Genomic DNA, 21,311 nt, shown 5'->3' on the forward strand with positions numbered 1-21,311 from the left:
AGTTCAGATAGGTCAATGAGCCTACCAGATATCTGGTAGAAAGTCTGGTTGGGTCCGAGAGATCGGACAACCGATAGAAGTTCAGTTGGGTCTGCGGACCGAACAACTTGCATAAAGACCTGGTGGGTCAGAAGACAAGTCAACCGTCTGCAAGATGGTAAGTAAAGGTAAGTCACTGTAGGAGAGTGACTTTGTGAGGATGCATCTTAGTTGAGCGACAGTAGGCGTCTGTCTAGATTAGGTCTATTTTGGATCCCTAATCTGAGACCTTTACTAGTTTCTGGTCCTGAGAGGACAAGAGCTAATTACTACTACTTATTATCACTGTGCTAATCTTGTTTTGCAGGTTAGATGTTTTAGTTTTGGACTAACAAAACTTGCAAGGCAAAAGGAGCAAAAAGCCTTCGGATGAACAATACCTGAAGGCGCCTTCAAGCATTAGAAGACGCTTTCCACTGTTCATGAAATGTGAGATCTCGGAAAAATTTAATAAATAAGGTTATTTCAGTAATGGCCTTATAAAATTTTTCTGGAATTTTTAGAAATTTTCTGGGAATTTTTTCGGAGCTCGTACGACGAGTTTTGAGGGGATTAATTTCGGGTACGGGTTAAGCCTGTTTGGGATACCCATTTAAAAGAGGAAATGTTTTAATTATAAATTAAATTTCTTTTCTTTTTAATTCCCTAAACCTATCGCCGAACCCGAGCCCCTCTTCTCCCCCGACTCCGGCCTCTTTCTGTCCTCTTCCTCTTGCGGACAAGCGACGACGACGGGACCAAGCTCCGGCGATTTCTCTGCCGGCATCGACGCCTGGTAAGCCCAGATCCAGCCGAGACCTTTCTCATCCTAGCTTCGATCTCTTCTCCTCGCCACTGGTTCTTTCACGGGGATGAGCCGACGCCACTGATCGAGCGAGATCCACCCGATCGCCGGCGAGGGTTTGCTTCCGGAGGTTTGAGAGTAGGGCTAGTTTCACCTGAGCCCTTCCTCCTTGTGCAACCGTGCCCTAAATCCCTTCCATCGGCTCCGATCAGTCGTCGCAGCGTCGACAAGTTGTGCCCTAGCTTCGAGTTTCATCCTCGATTCTTGCTTTTCCTCTTTGATCGTTGGCGATCCTAGGTCAGGTCATGGATCGCTTGATTGGATCTTGGATTCCTCTGCCGGAGCTAGGTCTTGGCAGACGTTGGCTAGTTGAGGGTCAATAGATTCAATACATTGCATTATGGATTGGATTAGGTGACACCTTCTGGAGGCAACCGATCGAGGTAATGCATTGTTGATTCTTACTCTCTTTTCTTTATTGTGATCTTGATGTCAGATTCAATTGTTTGCTGTAAATCCCTTGATCAGTACTTGGACTTTCTCTTCTTCATTGTGATTGAGGTCTCGGTTGAAGTGGAGAAGAATTCCAGCAGGGAGGTCTTGTTGTGGTGTTCTTGATCTAGTAGCTCAGTTTGGTTCCGGCAGCATATATCCAGATTGAGGTGTTGTTGATGCTGGAATTGTGGTCGTAAGGTGATTTTCAACAGCATCACATGTGGCTTTAGATCGTGAGGTGATTCCTAACAGCATCCTTTGATCCAGCAGTCAATAGGATCTGTGAATTGAGGTATGTGAAGGGATGTTGATACTTGATGTAAATGCATGGAATTGGGTTTATGTGTAAGTTTGAATTGGAGATGATATGAGTTACTAGATGGTTAGTATATCATTAGTTGATACATGTTGTATTTAGTTGCTAATTTGTAATTAGATTTATTTGCGTAGGTAAATCTAATGGAATGATTAGGGTTAAGATAATTAACCCTAGTCAACTATTAGATTTAATTTAGATTTGGATTGCTAATCTAGTTGGTGATTAGGGATTAGGTAACTAATCCTAATTAACCATTAGATTAGTTAGGTAAGTTGTGGTTATGATGATTAGGGTTTTGCCCTAATTTGATTTTAGGGATTTTATTTGGCTATTCTTGGGATTTAGCTAAATAAAATATATATATATGTTGTTTGACGCAGGACTCTGTTTCGAGACGGGCGTCTCGGCTTCGGATTTGGATTGACTGTACCTTCTATTGGAGGCGGGTACCCTTTAACTTATCTTTTTGATATTGTCTTATGATATGTGTAGCTTATATATAATTACTAGTGATTGGTAGAGTTAGCATTTCCCCGGTGTTAGCTTAGTTGATACCTGATACATGTTGCTACTATTATCTGCTATACTTTCGTCTGGTATACCTTTACTGTTTACCATGTGTACGTATGTTTATAGAGATGGATATTTATAGTGCTTATCTACACAGGTTTTGTTACTGTAGATACTTGTTATATGTTGTTGGATTCATGCTGTTTATTCTCCTCGTTATATATGTGTTCGTCTGTTTGGCATCTACACATATGGAGGATATGTTCAGGTATGACATATTGTAGCCGCATGCACCATGTCGCATGATTGCATGCTGGGCGATTGACGACTCCATTATTGTTGAGCTCGTCGGCCGGCTACATTGACCTGCGCACCACGTGACCACTGCATGGGTAGTGGCACAGCACACAGGGTGTGTAGGTTGCCCGGTGGTGCTCCGCTGGAGGCTCCACTCATGGGTAGTGTGATAGGCAGCGTGGTAGCACCCCGGGGTCCCTCCCCGTCATTGTGTACCGGGAGATGAGAGCATTGCGCTCCCTCCTATAGTTGAGGTTGGAGGATAGGTGTACTCCGGTGCATCCCGTCCACTCGGTCACTCTTCAGGGGTAGTGATGACAGAGTGCACGGTGTCACAGCCCTACCCACGCGGTCTCACCATTGTGTGTGAGATGCTGACTGGCGTCAGGGGTGACCATGTCATATTGCATCATATGCACGGATTGCATTCGTTATGATTGATGCATTTTGGTGATTGCATATGATTGACATGCATACAGGATACATGCTTTTGCTCTGACTATCTTTGCCTGTGTATGTCCACAGTTATTTGTCCAAGCCTCGCAGGTGAGTACAGTTTATTTCAGTATCGCATTTCTTATTATTTGTGCAGTAGACTGTGTTACATGCCTATTGTTGGTTACTGCATTTTATTCAGTTATGCATATGTGTTATACTGATAGGAGACTGTACTATAGGCTTTATGGTTTAGGAGGCTATACCTTAGGATATTACTGGTAGTTATATATTGCTGTACATGTCTATTGGATTACCTGCTGAGTTCATTGAACTCACCCCGTTTTTATTACCATTTCAGGTTGAGGCCGTCGGGGAGATTCCAGTCGCTAGCCCCATTATCACGAGGATTTTCGTTGTTGGATTATATTTTGCTTTTGCATCTTATATACTTGTATTGTGGGTTTGTATTGTGGGCATTGAACATTCGGGTTTACTACTATTGTTTTCCGCTGCAGATATTTTTATTACTTCGTGGATTTGGTTTTTCTTCGATGTAGTGGAGTAGGATGTGTACATATATTTTCGAGATTTTATATCGTCTTTTCTTATTAAACTGCGTGGATTGGTTATATGTTGACTTATGTGGAATGTTGATATAAACTGCGTGGCTTGTTCTTATTTGTATTGTATTATTCCGGCCGTGTGTGGCCGAGGTATGGAGATATATGTATACTGAGCTTCATATTGTCCGCCGTACAGGGGAGATGCTGCTGAAATTTCTTCGGACAGGTACTACCTGGGGCGTGACAATTTATTTGGTATCAGAGCAAAGTTTTGCGATACCTACTTGTCGGGTTTCGGATTTACGATGCTTACTTTCATGAGCCTTTCTTGGTATTTTGGATTTGTATGGATTTTCGTCGACTTTCTCGTTTCGGAATTCCGAGGTATTTTGACGCGATTTTATTGGTTCTATTTGGGGCTAAGCAGCGACAGGATATCTCCAGACGGCAAATAGGTAATTTAGGTAAAGTTTCAGTTCTTATACTTGTAGTGATATCTGGGTAACATTTCTTTACAGATATGCCACCTACACGTGTACTGGTACCGAGACATGATCGCCCCATAAGAGGGCGATAGATTTTCTGGAGATAGAGTCTCCAGAGAGTTCTGTTAGGGTTGAGCCTGTCCGTCAGGGATAGACTCCTTAGGGTATTGTGACCACGTTAGACTGTCAGATCCTGACGGTTCCGACTTCAGAGGTACCTACCTCGCCTGTACCGCCAGTAGTACCTACAGGGTACTCGGCACCTTCTCTAACCGTGCCTACTGCGTACTCGGTACCACCACAGACATCTATGCTGGTTACTACATACTCGGTACCTGCACCAGCAGTACCGGTTACATCTTACCCGGTACCGCCCATCGTACCTTTAGTCGTCCCTACTTATACCTACTCTGTAGTTCCACTAGTGGTTCCTACCCTGTTTATGAGGCAGCACCAGTGGTACCTCTTCCAACCTATCCATCAGTACCACCCATAAGATCAAGTCCAGTGATTCTGCCCAGTACCGCAGCGATATCTACGGATATGGTTGTGGCACGAGCATGGATCCCAGCCTTGGCGGAGTTGGTGAAAAGCCAATTCACGCTATTTCGCGGGGAGACTGATCCGAGCGTGGCTCAATCTTGGATAGAGTCTATGGAGCGGACATTCTTTTACATGGCTTGCTCCGAGTGGGAGAAGGCTGAGCTGGCTGCGTACCACTTACGAGACGGGGCAGAGATCTGGTGGGACACACAGCGCTCGATTATAGGCGAGCAGCATGTTATATATACGAGATTTAGAGAGGCATTCGAGAGTCAGTGTTTTCCCCGGGCGTATCAGATGACACGTCGGCGGGATTTCCTGAGTCTTCGACAGAATAACCGCTCAGTGATGGAGTATAATGCCAAATTTAACCGGTTGGCCGGATTCTGTCCTGAGTTGGTTACCGATGACAGATCTCGTATGCTTCAGTTTGTCCAGGGACTGGACGAGCATCTTCAGGTGTAGATTGTCGATTTTGGTCATTCATCATATACAGAGGCTCTGGATAGAGCTCTTATGATTTAGGCAGCTCAGTAGAGAGCAAATACAGATAAGAAAAGAAAGCAGACTGATCGGACTTCCGGACGGATCCAGCAGCCACAGACTACTGGGCAGCAGCAGAGAAATCACCCTCAGATGGGTCAGAGTACTTCTGGGTCATCTGGTCGACCCCAGAAGTCAGGATGCTGTTCATCAGGATGTTCCCGGTCTTCTTAGCAGAACCGGAAACATGATATGGGTCCCCAGATCACATCACCTCTGCATGCACCCTGGGACAGTCAGTTTGCTATTATTGCAAACTGCCTGGGCACTTAAGCCGAAACTATTCACTGAAGGCTCGGCATGTAGCGTCCGGAGTTTCTATTCCGAGAGGACAGTTTAGTCAGTCCAGGAGATCCGCAGTTTCTTGGACTTGGTTGGATTTTACCGACTATTCGTTGAGGGTTTCTCCAGCATTGCTATGTCGTTGACACGTCTGACCCGGAAAGGCGTGAAGTTCACGTGGTCAGAGGCTTGCGAGACCAGCTTCCAGGAGCTGAGGCGGAGATTAGTATCAGCACCAGTTTTGGTTTTACCTTCTGGTGATGACGGATTCGTACTTTACACAGATGCATCTTTTCAGGGCTTGGGCGCTGTTTTGATGCAGCACGATAGGGTAGTCTCCTATGCTTCTCGTCAGTTGAAGGAGCATGAGAAGAACTACCCAGTACATGATTTAGAGCTAGCCGCCATTATCTTTGCTTTGAAGATTTGGCGACATCATCTTTATGGTATTACTTTTGAGATTCTTACTGATCACAAGAGTCTCAAATATATTTTCACCCAGAAGGAACTCAATCTCCGACAGAGGAGATGGATGGAGTTCCTGAAGGATTATGATTGTACTATTAGCTACCATCCGGGTAAAGCTAATGTGGTTGCTGATGCACTGAGCAGGAAGTCCAGAGGGACTTTAGCTTGTCATCGAGTTACAGTCACGGACTTGATTCAGGGATTCGCCGAGTTGGGCCTTGAGGAGCAGGGACGGACAGAGCAGGGTATTCTTGTTACCATGGTTGCTCAGTCGTCGATCAGGATGAGGATTCGAGAGGCCCAGGCCGGAGATCAGCATTTACAGTTCATTAGCAGCCAGATAGCTTCCGGACAGCAGACCGAGTTTACACGAGATGACGAGGGTATTGTTTATTCCCGAGGTAGATTATGTGTACCTCAGTCTCACCCGGTCATGGAGGAGTTACTTCAGGAGGCTCATCGTTCTAGATTTGCTATCCACCCAGGTGGGACCCGTATGTATCGTGATTTGAGGCGTTCCTATTGGTGGAACGGTATGAAGAAAGACATCGCAGATTTTGTAGCTAGATGTCTTGTCTGTCAGCAGGTGAAGGCCGAGCACCAAAGACCTGCTGGTTTACTTCAGAGGATCCCTATTCCAGAGTGGAAGTGGGAGCATATCACTATGGATTTCGTGGTTGGTTTGCCTAGGACTCGTCGAGGCCATGATGTGATTTGGGTAATCGTTGATCGATTAACCAAATCCGCACACTTTTTAGCGATCCGGAAGACTAATTCTCTGGATCGATTAGCAGAGTTATATTGTCGTGAGATTATTAGATTACATGGTGTTCCTTTGAGCATCATATCAGATAGAGACCCATGGTTCACGTCCCGATTCTGGCAGAGTCTGCAGCAGGCCTTGGGCACACAGCTTCGTTTCAGTACGGCATTCCATCCGCAGACAGATGGGCAGTCAGAGCGGACTATTCAGACATTGGAGGACTTGCTGAGGTCTTGTGTCATGGACTTCGGAGGCAGTGGGGAGGACCACCTGCCATTAGTGGAGTTCGCCTACAACAACAGCTATCATTCGGCTATCCAGATGGCACCGTTTGAGGCGTTGTATGGTAGGCCTTGTCGGACACCCATCCTCTGGGAAGAGGTTGGGGAGGCCCAGCTGATAGGACCTCAGAGAGCTCAGCAGGATGCAGAGTTAGTTCGCACTATCAGACGGAGGATGTCAGAGGCTCAGGACCGTCAAAAGAGTTATGCTGATCAGAGACGGAGACCCCTGGAGTTCTCCATTGGTGATCATGTATTTCTTAGAGTTTCACCCACGAAAGGGGTGAAGAGATTTGGTCTCCGAGGTAAGCTAGCTCCCCGATATATTGGATCATTCCAGATCTTGGAGAGGATTGGAGCAGTAGCTTACCGTCTGGCGCTACCACCATCTCTAGCTGGCATTCACGATGTATTCCATGTATCTATGCTGAGGAGATACGTATCCGATCCGGCACATATTCTGTCAGATATATCTGTTCCTATTCAGCCTGATGTTACTTACGAGGAGGTTCTGGTATGGATTCTGGACCGTAGAGAACGTCAGCTGCGGAACAACACGGTCCGACTGGTTAAAGTCGGATGACAACATCATTCTGACGAGGAGGGTACGAGGGAGCTGGAGGATACGATCCGAGCTCGATACCTTCATCTTTTTACTTGAGGTATGTGGGTTAGGGTTCTTTTCAGCATTTATACTGTTTTATATCTCTAGTGTTTGCTGTTGGTTATAGCGAAATTTGGGGACCAAATTTTTATTAGTAGGGGAGGATGTGAGATCTCGGAAAAATTTAATAAATAAGGTTATTTCAGTAATGGCCTTATAAAATTTTTCTGGAATTTTTAGAAATTTTCTGAGAATTTTTCGGAGCTCGTACGACGAGTTTTGAGGGGATTAATTTCGGGTACGGGTTAAGCCTGTTTGGGATACCCATTTAAAAGAGGAAATGTTTTAATTATAAATTAAATTTCTTTTCTTTTTAATTCCCTAAACCTATCGCCGAACCCGAGCCCCTCTTCTCCCCAGACTCCGGCCTCTTTCTGTCCTCTTCCTCTTGCGGACAAGCGACGACGACGGGACCAAGCTCCGGCGATTTCTCTGCCGGCATCGACGCCTGGTAAGCCCAGATCTAGCTGAGACCTTTCTCATCCTAGCTTCGATCTCTTCTCCTCGCCACTGGTTCTTTCACGGGGATGAGTCGACGCCACTGATCGAGCGAGATCCACCCGATCGCCGGCGAGGGTTTGCTTCCGGAGGTTTGAGAGTAGGGCTAGTTTCACCTGAGCCCTTCCTCCTTGTGCAACCGTGCCCTAAATCCCTTCCATCGGCTCCGATCAGTCGTCGCAGCGTCGACAAGTTGTGCCCTAGCTTCGAGTTTCATCCTCGATTCTTGCTTTTCCTCTTTGATCGTTGGCGATCCTAGGTCAGGTCATGGATCGCTTGATTGGATCTTGGATTCCTCTGCCGGAGCTAGGTCTTGGCAGACGTTGGCTAGTTGAGGGTCAATAGATTCAATACATTGCATTATGGATTGGATTAGGTGACACCTTCTGGAGGCAACCGATCGAGGTAATGCATTGTTGATTCTTACTCTCTTTTCTTTATTGTGATCTTGATGTCAGATTCAATTGTTTGCTGTAAATCCCTTGATCAGTACTTGGACTTTCTATTCTTCACTGTGATTGAGGTCTCGGTTGAAGTGGAGAAGAATTCCAGCAGGGAGGTCTTGTTGTGGTGTTCTTGATCTAGTAGCTCAGTTTGGTTCCGGCAGCATATATCCAGATTGAGGTGTTGTTGATGCTGGAATTGTGGTCGTAAGGTGATTTTCAACAGCATCACATGTGGCTTTAGATCGTGAGGTGATTCCTAACAGCATCCTTTGATCCAGCAGTCAATAGGATCTGTGAATTGAGGTATGTGAAGGGATGTTGATACTTGATGTAAATGCATGGAATTGGGTTTATGTGTAAGTTTGAATTGGAGATGATATGAGTTACTAGATGGTTAGTATATCATTAGTTGATACATGTTGTATTTAGTTGCTAATTTGTAATTAGATTTATTTGCGTAGGTAAATCTAATGGAATGATTAGGGTTAAGATAATTAACCCTAGTCAACTATTAGATTTAATTTAGATTTGGATTGCTAATCTAGTTGGTGATTAGGGATTAGGTAACTAATCCTAATTAACCATTAGATTAGTTAGGTAAGTTGTGGTTATGATGATTAGGGTTTTGCCCTAATTTGATTTTAGGGATTTTATTTGGCTATTCTTGGGATTTAGCTAAATAAAATATATATATATGTTGTTTGACGCAGGACTCTGTTTCGAGACGGGCGTCTCGGCTTCGGATTTGGATTGACTGTACCTTCTATTGGAGGCGGATACCCTTTAACTTATCTTTTTGATATTGTCTTATGATATGTGTAGCTTATATATAATTACTAGTGATTGGTAGAGTTAGCATTTCCATAGTGTTAGCTTAGTTGATACCTGATACATGTTGCTACTGTTATCTGCTATACTTTCGTCTAGTATACCTTTACTGTTTACCATGTGTACGTATGTTTATAGAGATGGATATTTATAGTGCTTATCTACACAGGTTTTGTTACTGTAGATACTTGTTATATGTTGTTGGATTCATGCTGTTTATTCTCCTCGTTATATATGTGTTCGTCTGTTTGGCATCTACACATATGGAGGATATGTTCAGGTATGACATATTGTAGCCGCATGCACCATGTCGCATGATTGCATGCTGGGCGATTGACGACTCCATTATTGTTGAGCTCGTCGGCCGACTACATTGACCTGCCTGCACACGTGACCACTGCATGGGTAGTGGCACAGCACACAGGGTGTGTAGGTTGCCCGGTGGTGCTCCGCTGGAGGCTCCACTCATGGGTAGTGTGATAGGCAGCGTGGTAGCACCCCGGGGTCCCTCCCCGTCATTGTGTACCGGGAGATGAGAGCATTGCGCTCCCTCCTATAGTTGAGGTTGGAGGATAGGTGTACTCCGGTGCATCCCGTCCACTCGGTCACTCTTCAGGGGTAGTGATGACAGAGTGCACGATGTCACAGCCCTACCCACGCGGTCTCACCATTGTGTGTGAGATGCTGACTGGCGTCAGGGGTGACCATGTCATATTGCATCATATGCACGGATTGCATTCGTTATGATTGATGCATTTTGGTGATTGCATATGATTGACATGCATACAGGATACATGCTTTTGCTCTGACTATCTTTGCCTGTGTATGTCCACAGTTATTTGTCCAAGCCTCGCAGGTGAGTACAGTTTATTTCAGTATCGCATTTCTTATTATTTGTGCAGTAGACTGTGTTACATGCCTATTGTTGGTTACTGCATTTTATTCAGTTATGCATATGTGTTATACTGATAGGAGACTGTACTATAGGCTTTATGGTTTAGGAGGCTATACCTTAGGATATTACTGGTAGTTATATATTGTTGTACATGTCTATTGGATTACCTGCTGAGTTCATTGAACTCACCCCGTTTTTATTACCATTTCAGGTTGAGGCCGTCGGGGAGATTCCAGTCGCTAGCCCCATTATCGCGAGGATTTTCGTTGTCGGATTATATTTTGCTTTTGCATCTTATATACTTGTATTGTGGGTTTGTATTGTGGGCATTGAACATTCGGGTTTACTACTATTGTTTTCCGCTGCAGATATTTTCATTACTTCGTGGATTTGGTTTTTCTTCGATGTAGTGGAGTAGGATGTGTACATATATTTTCGAGATTTTATATCGTCTTTTTTTATTAAACTGCGTGGATTGGTTATATGTTGACTTATGTGGAATGTTGATATAAACTGCGTGACTTGTTCTTATTTGTATTGTATTATTCCGGCCGTGTGTGGCCGAGGTATGGAGATATATGTATACTGAGCTTCATATTGTCCGCCGTACAGGGGAGATGCTGCCGAAATTTCTTCGGACAGGGACTACCTGGGGCGTGACAATTTATTTGGTATCAGAGCAAAGTTTTGCGATACCTACTTGTCGGGTTTCGGATTTACGATGCTTACTTTCGTGAGCCTTTCTTGGTATTTTGGATTTATATGGATTTTCGTCGACTTTCTCGTTTCGGAATTCCGAGGTATTTTGACGCGGTTTTATTGGTTCTATTTGGGGCTAAGCAGCGACAGGATATCTCCAGACGGCAAATAGGTAATTTAGGTAAAGTTTCAGTTCTTATACTTGTAGTGATATCTGGGTAACATTTCTTTACAGATATGCCACCTACACGTGTACTGGTACCGAGACATGATCGCCCCATAAGAGGGCGATAGATTTTCTGGAGATAGAGTCTCCAGAGAGTTCTGTTAGGGTTGAGCCTGTCCGTCAGGGATAGACTCCTTAGGGTATTGTGACCACGTTAGACTGTCAGATCCTGACGGTTCCGACTTCAGAGGTACCTACCTCGCCTGTACCGCCAGTAGTACCTACAGGGTACTCGGCACCTTCTCTAGCCGTGCCTACTGCGTACTCGGTACCACCACAGACATCTATGCTGGTTACTACATACTCGGTACCTGACTTCACCCAATCCAATGCTGATCGGTCCCCAGACCGATCAGCACTCTTCATAGAGAACTCGCCCAACTCTCTGATCGTCTCCTGATCGGTCTGTGGACCGATCAGGGTGCATGTGGATCGGTCCACAGACCGATCCCCTCCTTTTCTCTTTGCCTTCTGTTCGCTTTCTGATCGGTCTACAGACCGATCAGAAGAACATCAGTAAGCCACTGATCGGTCACTAGACCGATCAGATAACCCAATGTATCACTGGATCGATCCACTGATCGATCCAGCTCTTGGTTTTTGCCCAAACCAAGTCTCACGCCTTCCAAACCAATATCCGGTCAACCTTGACCTATTGGTATCTCATGCTTAGCATCTGGTCACTCCCTTGACCTGCTAAGACTCCCTACTAAGTGTCCGGTCAATCCCTTTGACCCACTTAGACTTTTCTTTTTGTGCCAAGTATCCGGTTACTCCCTTGACCTACTTGACCTTCACAACACCAGATGTCCGATCAGCCTTGATCCATCTGGATTTTTCCTTGCCCGGCTTCACTCACCAGGACTTCCCAACTGCCTGGCTTCACTCACCAGGACTTTCACTTTCACCTAGCTTCACTCACTAGGGTTTTCACTTGGCTTCACTCACCAGGATTTCCAATCTGCCTGGCTTCACTCACCAGGACTTTTTCGTCTGCCTGGCTTCACTCACCAGGACTTTCCATCTGCCTGGCTTCACTCACCAAGACTTTCACCTTCACCTAGCTTCACTCACTAGGGTTTTCACCTGGCTTCACTCACCAGGATTTTCAATCTGCCTTCCTGATCTAGAGAACGAGCTACCGAGCCCTCTCTGACCTAGTCCGGAGAACGAGCTACCGAGCCCTCTCCGTCTTTCACTTCCGGTCCAGAGAACGAGCTACCGAGCCCTCTCTTACCTAGTCCGGAGAACGAGCTACCGAGCCCTCTCCGACTTCCACTTACCAAGTTCCCATACTTGGACTTCTCCGTGCCAAGTCTCCATACTTGGACTTTCTCCCGTGCCAAGCTCCCTGCTTGAACTTTTCCCGTGTCAAGCTTCCTGCTTGGACTTTTCCGTGCCAAGTCAACTCACCTCGAGTCAACCAGGTCAACCTTGACCAAGGGTTGCACCCACAACCTCCCAAGTTTCTGTTCTTGTCAAACATCAAGATACAACTTGAGTCAGGTCAACTCGAGTCAGGTCAACCTTGACCTAAGGTTGCACCAACAATCTCCCATCAAAATACAACTCTTCTGTTCTCGTCAAACATCAAAATACAACTCAAGTCAGGTCAACTCGAGTCGGGTCAACCAGGTCAACCTTGACCTAAGGTTGCACCAACACTCTTGGACTAAGATATTAATTAAATGAGTTGTCAGTAACTCACTTAATTAGTGGACATTCGATATCTTAAATACAGGGAGACTAACACACTCATAATAAGAAGGAGCCCAAAAATATAATTTGAGATTGGTGCGGTAGTTCAATAATAGTTCTCTAGTGGAATGAATTATTATTGATAAAATTAAGTTGTGTGTTCGGAGCGAACATGGGATGCTTAATTTTATCGGGAGACCAAAACCAATTCCTCCTCTTGGTCCCTATCGTAGCCTCTTATTTATAGAGTACTATACCCACCTATACCCACCTTCTATACCCACCCAAAGGGGGCCGGCCAAGCTAGCTTGGAGACCAAGCTAGGGCCGGCCATGTTTTGGTTCATGGGTGAATTCATGTGGCCGGCCCTAGCTTGAACTCAAGCTTAGGTGGCCGGCCCTATTAAAATAAAAAGGAATTTTATTTTTAAAATTTTTCTTATATAGATAACATGATTTAAAAGAGAGTTTAAAAATTTAAATCTTTCCTTTTATAAGATTCTACAAAAGATTAAGAGAAGAGTTAAATCTCTTTCCTTATTTGTAGATTAAAAGGTTGATTTTAATTTTGGTAAAAACTTTCCTTTTAATCATGTTCATGATTTAAAAGAGAGTTTAAAAATTAAATATCTCCTTTATAAAGCTTCTACAAAGATTAAGAAAAGATTATATATCTTTCCTTATTTGTAGATTGGAAGAGATTTTAATTTTTAAAGATAACTTTCTTTTTATCCACATGTTTAAAAGAAATATTTTAATTTATAAAATTTCCTTTTTATTGACCATCATGAAGGGAAAAATTATTAGAGAAATTTTTTATAAAATTTCCGGAAACAAATTAGGAAAGTTTTAATTCTTGATTGAATTAAAATTCCTTTGCTTGGTTTAAAGTGGTCCACATTGTTGATGAGAAAAAATTATTTTTAATTAAATAAATTTTCCTTATCAATGGAAAAAGAATTAAGGAAATTTTTATTTAAATTTCCTTATTTGCCAAGGCCAAGGATTATAAAAGAGAGGATAGAGGTGCCTTCATGGTGAACAACTCTATTATTTTTCCTCTCTCTTTTTCTTCCTTGGTGTGGCCGGCCATCCTCTCCTCCTTTCTTCTCTTTGATGGCCGAACCTCATCCTTCTTGTGGAGACTCATATGGTGGCCGGATCAAGTTTAGAGAAGAAGAAGAAGAAGGAGAGAAAGAAAGCTTTGTTTCTAGCATCCCTTGGAGCATGGTGGTGGTGGTCGAACCTCTTCATCCTAGAAGAAGTTTTGATGGCCGAAACTTGCAAGGAAGAAGAAGGTGCTTGGTGGTTCTCATCTCGGAAGATCGTTGCCCACACAACGTCCGAGGTTAGAAAAGAAATACGGTAGAAGATCAAGAGGTTTTTCTAAAAGGTATAACTAGTATTTTTTTCTTTCCGCATCAAACTAGTTATTTTTGGAAATAATACTAAATACAAGAGGCATACGATTCTAGAGTTTCGAATTTGTTTTCGATATAGTGTTCTTTTGTTTTTCTTTTCCTTGTGATTTGATTGTTCTTTTCGGTTAACCTAAAGTTATTTTAGGAAATTAAATATTAGCTTTCCATAAAAGATTTTGTCTAGTCGGTGGTGGTTGCTCCCATATCCAAGAAGGTCATGTGCCTCGCCACGTCAGTACTGGGAACCAATTATGAAAATTAATATTTAATGGAATTAATAACTTAAGGTGACTTGGGTCGAACGTGTTAAGTTCCGCAGGAGATCTAAGTCAAAACCTAAAAGAACAAATAGATTAAGTTTGGATCAAACGTGTTAAGTTCCGCAGGCGATCCAAAATTTAATTTAAAAGAACACATGGTAGCTAGGAAAGGGTTCAGACCTTTGTACAAAATTTTTGTACAGTGGAACCTCTAGGTTTTCTGAGTAGCAACCAACAATTGGTATCAGAGCTAGGGTTTTGCCTCTGTGTATTTGGTATTAGGTTAATTATGCACATGTCATACATAATTTAGGCAGGTTAATAGTAGGATGTGCTAACTTTGTGGATGCAGGATCCAACTATTATGACTTTTAATTATTATGTGTGTGATTGGACCCTTGGACATGTCAAGGGCATTTATATGTGTGTGCATGATTGTATTAAAATACAGCAGGAGCTGTATTTAGTTTTATTAGGATTTTATTTTTGATCTAGATACATGTACATTCCTTTTATGGAATATAGGATCAAAATGTAAAATTCTATTTATGTCGCGGATCGAATCTTGCAAAGCGTGGAACCTTCTAAGGACCAGAGGCGCAGCGGAACTAGGAGCAAGATGGAGGCGACAGCTAGACCCGGTGGCGGTGGCCAAATATGGCAGCAACTTGGGATGACAACACACGGAGGACAACTAGAGATAAAAGCCATAATAGTTGAAAATTAGATTTTCTATTTATTGCTTTTATATTGTGCTGTGTGTGCATGTTAGTTTACAAGTTTAGTAGGCTAGCATAGTTAAAATTCCTCATTTATAAATAACTAAGTGGGAGAGGGATTTTTAAGTAAATCCCATGGTCTCCATTACTGGTTTGTAAGTGATGCAAACAAGCTTGCGCGTTGGCTCTGAGTGCCTTCCTCCATAACGGATGAGCTTGTTTGCGGATCACTAAAACACTTCCATTTTGTGATGACGAAGTTAAAGGCGTGTGATCTTCCCCAACGGAAGGGGCATAATCTTATTAATGGACTTAGTGTCAAGTAATGGTATACACTTAGACACATCTAATAGTATCCTCCCCATCGGAGTCACTGCTATTATTTGTGTGACCAAATGAAACGAACTATTAATTTGTCATAAAACTAGGTTGACAAGATAATAAAATTAAAGGGTTAAAACCCCTCTTACAAATGATTGATTTTGTATACGTCCACACTAACGTGGCATACAAAATTAACGGTGTTTGAGATAATTTTATTTGTCATAAAGTTATGTTGACAAGATAGTTAATGGGTAAAACCCTCCTCTTACAAATGTTGATTTTGTATACGTCCACACTAACGTGGCATGCAAAATTCACGGTGTTTTGAGGTGTTGGTAAATTTAAATAGTATTGTTAGAGGAATCAATATTATTTTAAATTTAGAGTCTTGACCAAATATTTGATTAAAGATAGACCAACTATTAATTTTATTCGTCATAAAGTAAGGTTGACGAGATAATAAAATTAAATGATAAAATTTTCTCTTTGAATTTGTATACGTCCACACTAACGTGGCATACAAAATTCATGGGGATTTTTAAGGAGTTGGTCTTAACCAAATATTTTTGTGATTCTTAGGATGATGGTCAATCCCTAGCTGATATACTTTAGGATAGACTTAGTGGTCCCAATTATAATTGATTAGAAATAGGATTTGGACATTAAGGTAGACTGTCCTCTTAGAACTAAGAACAATATAGGTGTATTTTATTCATTAGTTGATACATGTTTAGTGGAGTTATCTACCGGTACCTGGTGTGTAGATATGGGAGCCACTGATCATGTCTGCAATTCATTGCAGGGTTCCAGGAAATCCGACAACTAAATGAAAATAAAAAACACCGTCCACATGGGCACTACTGCAAAAGTAGCAGCTGTTGCAGTGGGAGATGTTTATCTTTTGATAAGAATAAAACATGGATTTTTGAGTAATTGTCTTTACGCACCAAGTTTAGAAAGAACTAGTTTTCAGTTTCTAAACTATTCAAAGAACTTGATATTCTGCCTCTTTTAATAACAAAGTTGTTATTAAGAAAAAGAGGGAAGTTATCTGTTCTGGTACGTTGGTTGGCAATTTATAAATCCAATAACTCTCACGATGCAACAAATGAAAATTAGTAACACATCTTCTAACTTTAAGAGAAAGTAACCTTCAAAAATAAACCAATTATATCTTTGGCTTCTAAGGCTAGGTTATATTAACTTGAGTAGGATTCATTGGTAGCTGATGAACTTTTGGGTTCATTAGTAGTGGAAATCTTTCCAACCTACGAGTCTTACTTGGAAGGAAAAATAACCAAGAAGCTTTTAAGTCTAAGGGGTATGGAGTCAAAGATATATTGGAATTGATTCATTCTGATTTGTGTGATCCTATGAGCATCCAGGCAAGAGGTTGTTTCAAATATTTCATCTATTTTATAGACAACTATTTGAGATATGGATATATTTACTTGATGTGCCGCAAGTCTAAGTGCTTTGATTAGTTCAAAGAGTACGAGGTTGATGTGGAGAAACGACAAAGTAAAAGTATCAAGACACTACGGTAAGATCGTAGTGGCAAGTACCTCTTGGGAGAATTTAGGAGTCATTTATCAGAAGTAGGGATTCAATCCAAACTAACTGCACCCGGTACACCCCAACAGAATGGTGTAGGAAAAGGAAGGTATAGGACTCTTATGGAAATAAGTAGATTGATGAGTTATTAAGAATATTATCAAAATCATTTTAAGGATATACTCTGGAAACGGGAGTGAACATAGTACCTTCTAAAGTCAGAACTCTCTACTCATATAGAATTGCTGAATAGGCGTAAGCCTATTTCGAAGCATATTCGGATTCGGGTAGTCCAGCACATATGCAAAAGAGAGACAATGATAAGTTGGACAGGAATTCACTTGTTTGTGGGTTATTATAGAAAAACGAAAGTAGGTTTATAGTCTTAAAAATCAGAAGGTCATTATTAGCATCAATGACCGATTTTTAGAAAAGGACTATGTAATAAACCACGTGCCCATAAGTAAATTTGTTCTTAAGGAAATAATGAAGGACATATCTAATCTAGTACCAACTGTACAAGATGAAATATCACAAGAAACTGCAACACGTATCATAAATGATACACAATTACAGATAGTGCCTCATCGTAGTGGGAGGGTTGTCAAGCAACCTAAGAGATTCATGTTTTGGGAGAGTCTTTGGACTTGATCCCAAATGAACATGAGCCTGATCCCAGGATATATGATGAAGCACTCCAAGATAAAGATGTAGCATCTTGGCAAAGAGTAATGAATAACAGAATTAGAATATATGTATTCTAATAAAATCTGGAAGCTTGTAGAACCACCAGATGGTGTAAAAATCATTGGGTGTTAAATAGGTCTACAATAGAAAAGGAAGGACAGACGGGAAAGTGTATACTTTCAAAGCAAGGCTTGTTGAAAAAAGGGAAACCTTTTATCGGTAGTCATGCTAAAGTCTATCCAGTTTCTTTTTAACAAGTGGATGTCAAGACAGCCTTCCTTAATGGAAGTCTTGAAGAAAGCATCCATATAAAGCAACCAGAAGGGTTCATTGCAAAGGGCTAAGAGCATCTTGTGTGCAAGCTCAATCAGTCTATGGACTGAGGCAAAGCTTCAAGGTCTTGGAACATCTGGTTTATCAAAGTAATCCAGACCTATGGATTTATTGAGTAAACGGATAAGTCTTGTGTATACAAAAGGTGTGATGGAAACGTGGTGGTATTTCTTATACTATACGTAGATAACATTTTTGGTAGTTGGAAACAATATCAAAATGTTGTCAAAAGTAAGGGTATGGTTGTCCAAATAATTCGATATAAAGGACTTGGGAGAATGTATATATTTTTGAGATCAAAGTAATAAGGGATCGAAATAAAAAATATATTTTACTTATCCCAAGCTTGATACATCAGAAAATCCTTGCTCGTTTTAAGCATGCAAAACTCCTCGAAATGTTTCTTACCTTTTAAGCATGGAGTGTCTTTATCTAAAGAGATGTCTCTGATGACATCAAAGGAGATTGAGGATATGTAGGCAGTTCTTTATGCTTCGGCAGTTAAACAACCTAATGTATGCTATGCACGAGATCAGAAATTTGTTTTTGCCAAGGGCATAGTTAGCAGATATCAAAGTAACCCTAGACAAGGACATTGGACTGCAGTAAAGCATATATTAAAGTACCTTAGAGGCGCTAGAGATTATATGCTAGCTTACAAGGCAGTTAATTTGGTCCCTGTGGGTTACACGGATTTTGACTTCCAATCGGATAGGGACAATAATAAGTCGACCTCGGGGTTTTGTGTTTACTTTAGGAGGAAAAGTCATAACTATGGAAGAGTGATAAGCATAGGTGTTTTTTCTGGACTCCACCATAGAAGCTGAGTTTATGGCAAGCCTCAGAGGAAGCCATAAAAGCCGAATGACTTAATTACCTCAAGATAGACTTAGATATGATTTCTAGTTTATCCAAAGATTATTACAATTTATTGTAATAATAATGGTGCAGTAACAAACTAGAAGAAACCATGAATCTATAAGGCAAGTAAACACAATAGAGCGCAAGTACTACCCAATACAGAAATTGTATAACGAGGAGAAGTTGTTGCCGCCTAGATTGCATCAGATGATAACCTAAGGTCCTTAAGGCAAGAGCTTTTTGAAAGGCATGGGAATCAGATGTATGGCAGCAGATATGGCAGCTTAGTCTTTTAGTATAAGTGGGAGATTGTTAGAGTGTATACTAAAAGCCTAGCTTTTGGTATAAATATAAGAATCACATTGGTCAAATGTCTACATTTATGATAAATGTAGTTGCTCAATTAATTTATATTGTAGATAACATGGTGTGTGGTGTCACACACAGAAGATCATGTTATTGGTTCCTTATAAATTATAAACAGTAGCTCACGACCAAGATGGAAAGGAACAAACCATTGGAAGGTCGTAGTGTAATTAGGTATTAGTTTATCTTAACTATATAATTACACTAGTACACTTAGAGTGTATTGAGTAGAACCATTTGAGGTCGTTCCTTTTATACTGACTTTATGAAGGAACAAAGACCTCAGTTATTATGGAAGTGTGTGCTCTTAATCCTAATATAATAACAAACACATATATTTGATATTTATTTCTTTAATTTATCATTGGGTGAGATTTAGTTCGATGAATCAATAAGCCCGATAAGTTGAGAAATGGTATCACTTATAGTGTGTGTTGTTGATTATAGAAGGAAACTGTGTCCTAGAGATACTAGGTTGATAATGTCCTCAAGAGGAGCTCATAAGGATTGTCATGTTAAACCCTGCAGGTGGACTTAGTCCGACATGATGATAAGGTTGAGTGGTACTACTCTTGGACTAAGATATTAATTAAATGAGTTGCCAGTAACTCACTTAATTAGTGGACATTCGATATCTTAAACACAGGGAGACTAACACACTCATAATAAGAAGGAGCCCAAAATGTAATTTGGGATTGGTGCGGTAGTTCAATAATAGTTCTCTAGTGGAATGAATTATTATTGATAAAATTAAGTTGTGTGTTCGGGGCGAACACGGGATGCTTAATTTTATCGGGAGACCAAAACCAATTCCTCCTCTTGGTCCCTATCGTAGCCTCTTATTTATAGATTACTATACCCACCTATACCCACCTTCTATACCCACCCAAAGGGGGTCGGCCAAGCTAGCTTGGAGACCAAGCTAGGGCCGGCCATGTTTTGGTTCATGGGTGAATTCATGTGGCCGGCCCTAGCTTGAACTCAAGCTTAGGTGGCCGGCCCTATTAAAATAAAAAGGAATTTTATTTTTTAAAATTTTCTTATGTGGATAACATGATTTAAAAGAGAGTTTAAAAATTTAAATCTTTCCTTTTATAAGATTCTACAAAAGATTAAGAGAAGAGTTAAATCTCTTTCCTTATTTGTAGATTAAAAGGTTGATTTTAATTTTGGTAAAAACTTTCCTTTTAATCATGTTCATGATTTAAAAGAGAGTTTAAAAATTAAATATCTCTTTTATAAAGCTTCTACAAAGATTAAGAAAAGATTAGATATCTTTCCTTATTTGTAGATTGGAAGAGATTTTAATTTTTAAAGATAACTTTCTTTTTAATCCACATGTTTAAAAGAAATATAAAATTTCCTTTTTATTGACCATCACGAAGGGAAAAATTATTAGAGAAAATTTTTATAGAATTTCCGGAAACAAATTAGGAAAGTTTTAATTCTTGATTGAATTAAATTTTCTTTGCTTGGTTTAAAGTGGCCGGCCACATTATTGATGAGGAAAAATTTTTTTAATTAAATAAATTTTCCTTATCAATGGCAAAAGAATTAAGGAAATTTTTATTTAAATTTCCTTATTTGCCAATGCCAAGGATTATAAAAGAGAGGGTAGAGGTGCCTTCATGGTGAACAACTCTATTATTTTTCCTCTCTCTTTTTCTTCCTTGGTGTGGCCGGCCATCCTCTCCTCCTTTCTTTTCTTTGATGGCCGAACCTCATCCTTCTTGTGGAGACTCATATGGTGGCCGGATCAAGTTTAGAGAAGAAGAAGAAGAAGGAGAGAAAGAAAGCTTTGTTTCTAGCATCCCTTGGAGCATGGTGGTGGTGGCCGAACCTCTTCATCCTAGAAGAAGTTTTGATGGCGAAAACTTGCAAGGAAGAAGAAGGTGCTTGGTGGTTCTCATCTCGGAAGATCGTTGCCCACACAACGTCCGAGGTTAGAAGAGGAATACGGTAGAAGATCAAGAGGTTTTTCTAAAAGGTATAACTAGTATTTTTTCTTTCCGCATCATACTAG

The sequence above is a fragment of the Zingiber officinale genome, chromosome 5B, assembly GCF_018446385.1.
Source record: "Zingiber officinale cultivar Zhangliang chromosome 5B, Zo_v1.1, whole genome shotgun sequence".
Taxonomy (NCBI): domain Eukaryota; kingdom Viridiplantae; phylum Streptophyta; class Magnoliopsida; order Zingiberales; family Zingiberaceae; genus Zingiber; species Zingiber officinale.